Source organism: Rhincodon typus, chromosome 29 (assembly GCF_021869965.1).
Source record: "Rhincodon typus isolate 14 chromosome 29, sRhiTyp1.1, whole genome shotgun sequence".
Taxonomy (NCBI): domain Eukaryota; kingdom Metazoa; phylum Chordata; class Chondrichthyes; order Orectolobiformes; family Rhincodontidae; genus Rhincodon; species Rhincodon typus.
Window position 1 is genome coordinate 33,966,299 of NC_063360.1, and position 4,688 is coordinate 33,970,986.

At 45.7% G+C, this 4,688-nt stretch overlaps 1 protein-coding gene across 1 annotated transcript in view; it reads left to right on the forward strand.

The window, feature by feature from the left end:
* arhgef18b (rho/rac guanine nucleotide exchange factor (GEF) 18b) overlaps positions 1 to 4,688 on the forward strand; it is a 229,805-nt gene that overhangs the window by 31,820 nt on the left and 193,297 nt on the right. The window lies entirely within an intron of this gene.

The window sequence follows — 4,688 nt, forward strand, 5'->3', positions numbered from 1 at the left end:
CGGGAGCGCTCTGGTGTGGAAGCTGACACAGGGGAATTTACCTTGGAGCAGCTGAGAGTCGGTATGGAACAGATTGCAGGCTTGGAGCTGTGCGGGGGATAGTTGTTGGACGGGGGTCTGGAGCGGGTGGTCAGACCATGTGAGGAAGCCCCTGCGCTGAGCTGCTACAGTGTCATGTGCATTTGGAACTTTTTTTAATCCAACTGTCATGGCAATCCTTTGACTATGTCTTATTTCTAACCTATTCTTTAAACCCTGTAAAGTAATACAACTACATTTATTTTTCTTCCACTTTTGTATCTAAGATTTGTACCTATGTACTTGTACCGAAGGCGGCACCATTAGAGGCGACATTGTAAAATTTTTCTCTGTGCTCCTGCACTTTTGTACTGGAGTACATGTGACAATAAAGGATATTCTATTCTATTCTTTCATGAATGTACTGATCCCTGATTCCATTCTTTATTATCAGCATCACGCCACCTTCTTTGCAAACTTTCCTGTCATTCTTAGATGTCAATTATCCTGGAGTATTCAGTCCTCAGCCTTGGTCACCTTGCAGGCATGTCTCCAAAATGGGATTAAATCACACAGTTTGCTTGAACTTGTGATAATTCTTATGTATGCACTGTTGTCATGTATATCATTGGCTGTAGAGTACTTTGAGACATTGTGATGTTGTGAAAGATGCAATAAATAAAGTCTAACAGACAGATTTCACTGCAGAAAGGGGATTTTAAAAATTAATTAATAGTTTAAAATTAGTTGATGTCCAATTTAGAAATTTCTGGACACCTTGTTCAAAGAACGGACTGTTCTGTTCAATACTTGTTGGAAGTTGATCCAATCACTTACACGGTTATATGACCTATGTTCTGAGTTGGCTCTCTGTGGTTTCTTAGTTGCTGCCAACAGCAGCTTGTAGCAGCTCCTTGTAAAGAGATTTCAATGCAGAGCAAAATATATCAGCTTCAAAGCCAAAGTTTTGGCTCCAGAAATATTTAATCCCAGGTTGTTTTTAACCATTTCAGTTGCATGTGCAAGGAAATAGAACAAGGTTTGGAAGGGATTGACAGCTGTCATTTTAAAGCTCCCAGTATTCAGTCTGTCTGAGGTGTGGCTCCTTTAGACTAAAAGGCTTGTGAGGCCAATCAGCCTATTGTTGTCTGTGTCATCTCTGCCCAGAGTAATCCCAAACAATGTTAATGGTCTCAATCTCTCCTACTAGACTTTCAGCACTTGAAAGTCATATCTCATGTTCAAATCCCTTCATGGCATCACTCCTCCCTACATCCTTCGTTCACAAACCAATCTCACACTGCTCCAATTTGGATATCTTATCCATCCTCAATTTCCATTGCTCCATCATGACCGGACCTGCCTTCTATCTGGGGGCCCCAGTCTCAGCAATTCGTCGTGATACCTCTCTACATCTGTAACTTCCTCTCAAACTATTGTCAACTCCTTAACACCTACTTATTTAAACACAATTTTGGTCACTGTCCTACAATACTTTTGAGGGCAAAACATTGAATGTTTCCAAGAAGGAGTAAGACATAGTTCTTAGGGGTACAGGCAACAGGGGACTGAGTTGGATGATTAGCCACGATTATACGGGATAGCAGGACAGGTTCAATGTGCTGAATGGCCTACTCCTGCTCCTGTTTTCAACGTTTCTCTTTGCTGAGGTAGCTCAGTGACACATTTTGTTTAATGATGCTCTTGCAGGGCTCTTTGAGATGTCTTGCTATGTTAAAAGAATGATACGGCGGCTCAGTGGTTAGCACTGCTGCCTCACAGCACCAGCCACCCAGGTCTGATTCCAGCCTTGGGCGACTGTGTGGGGTCTGCACATTCTCTCCATGTCTATGTGGGTTTCCTCCGAGTGCTCTGGTTTATTCCCCCAATCTAAAGATGTGCAGGTTAAATGGATTGGCCATGCTAAATTGCCCGTAGTGTTCAGGCATATGCAGGCTAGGTGGGTTAGCCATTGGAAGTAACACAGTGTGGAGCTGGAGGAACATAGCAGGCCAGGCACCATCAGAGGAGCAGGAAAGTTGACGTTTCGGGTCAGGACCCTTCTTCAGAAATGGGGGAGGGGAAGGGAGCTCAGAAATAAATAGAGAGGAGGGGTGAGGCTGTGGATGGTAGGTGGGATGGTGATAGATGAGTGCAGGTAGGGAGTCGTGGGGATTGGTCAGTGAGATGGGTGGGGCGGATAGGTGGGATAGAAGATGGACAGGTTGTGTCAGGTCAAGGAGGCGGAGAGGAGAGAGGGTTGGTCATGGGATGAGGCCGGAGGTGGGGATATTTTGAAACTGGTAAAATCCACGTTTAGGCCATTGGGCTGTAGGCTCCTGAGACAGAATATGAGGTGCTGGTCCTCTAGTTTGTGGGTGGCATCATTGTAACAATGGAGAAGGCCCAGGATGGACATGTCACCCAGGGAGTGGGAGGGGGAGTTAAAATGGTTCGCAACCAGAAGGTGTTGTCATTTGTTGCGTACAGAGCGCAGATGATCTACAAAACCATTTTGTTCTAGAGCATCTGAGCTCCGTTCGCTTCGCTATGATTTTAAGTCCACAATACTATTTTTGCATGAAAGCATTTCATACTCCAACAAGCTGAAAGATATTTTGTTTTCCTCTCCCAACTCATCCCTTAGTGACAGCTTTACATTTATGTCCCTTTGTCATTAATTCTCCAATCAAGGTATATAATCTTTTCCTGTTCAATCTATCAAAACCCTTCATCATAAGAACATAGGAACTAGGAACAGGAGTAGGCCGTCCGGCCCTTCGAGCCTGCTCCGCCATTCAATAAGATTATGGCTGATCTTTTCATGGACTCAGATCCACTTACCCGCATTCTCACCGTATCCCTTAATTTCTTTATTGTTCAAAAAAATATCTACCTTATCTTTAAAAACGTTTACTGAAGTAGCGTCAACTACTTCACTGGGCATTTCACAGGGCATCATTTTCAAAGTCTTCACTAAATTGCCACTTCACCTTCTAGGGAAAGTGTTCCAGTGTCTCAAGCCTGTCGTCATAGCGGTATTTCACTGTTCTGAAATCTGTATTTTCTCCTGTTATGTAAATTATTGAGAACACATCTATGAGTAACTGAAGCTGAAACCCGGATCAAACTATCTGTTATTTAGCAATAAGGATTACCAAACAGCCCTTGTTTATTCACTCATGGGACATGGACATCACTCACTGGCCCAGCATTTATTGCCCATCCCTAGCTGCCCTTGAGAAGGTGGGGGTGAGCTGCCTTCTTGAACCGCTGCAGTCCTCCTGCTGTGGATTGACCCACAATGCCATTAGGGAGGGAATTCCAAGATTTTTACCCAGTGATTGTGAAGGAACGGCGATATATTTCCAAGTCAGGATGGTGAGTGGCTTGGAGGGCAACTTGCATGTGGTGGTACTCCTGTGTATCTGCTGCCCTTGTCCTTCTAGATGGAAGTGGTTGTGGGTTTGGAAGGTGCTGTCTGAGGATCTTTGGTGAATTTCTGCAGTGCATCTTGTAGACGGTACACATTGCTGCTACTGAGCATCAGTTTTGGGAGGGAATGGATACTTGCGGATGTAATGCCAATCAAGCAGGCTGTGTATGTTAATGACAAGATGATTTTGTTTTCATGAGGTGAGAGTGGCATAGGCATCAAGGCTGCAGTTGACCAATTAAAGTAAGGGCTATTCTCTCATTAGAGAGAGATGATTGGTAGTGGTTTAACCTGAGGGTCACACATCTCAGGCAAGGGGAGACGTTGAGAAGGTGGACCCTTCATGGTAACCTCAGCTGTTACAGGAATTGATCCCACACTGTTAGCACCACTCTGAACTGCAAACAAACATCTAATTTGACGATTATGCTTTCAGGGAACCTTAGCAAAACTGGAATGAATAGAAATCAAAGTGAAAGCTCTCCAGTGGTTGGGGTCATACATAACACAAAGGAAAATGGTTGTGGCTGTTGGAGGTCAGTCATCTCAGCTCCAGAAGATCTCTGCAGGAGTTTCTCAGGGTAGTGTCCTCGGCCCAACCATCTCCATCTGGTTCATTAATGAACTTCCTTCCACCATCAGGTCAGAAGTCGGGATAAAAACAGCATGTGCTGGAACATAGTCTTGGAACTCTCTTCCTAATGGCACTGTTGATGCGTTGACACACTTTGGACTGCAGCAGGTCATAAAGATTGCTCACCACCATCTTCTCAAGGTCAATTGGAAATGGGCAATTACTGATGGCCTAGCCTGTGACACACACGCATGGGATTTTTTACTTTCACTATATCTGAAAGATTTTATGTTCGACAGTGCAGTGCTCCCTCTGTACTGACCCTCTGACAGTTTTGCACTCCCACACTATTTACCCTCTGACAGTGCTGCACTCTCCCAGCACTGACCCTCTGACAGTGCAGCACTCCCTCAGCACTGACCCTCCGACAGTGCGGCACTCCCTCAGTACTGACCCTCCGACAGTGCGGCGCTCCCTCAGCACTGACCCTCCAATAGTGTGGCACTCCCTCAGCACTGACCCTCCGACAGGGCGGCGCTTCCTCAGCACTGACCCTCCGACAGTGCGGCGCTCCCTCAGCACTGACCGTCCGACAGTGCGGCGCTCCCTCAGTACTGACCCTCCGACAGTGCGGCGCTCTCCCAGCACTGACCCTCCGAC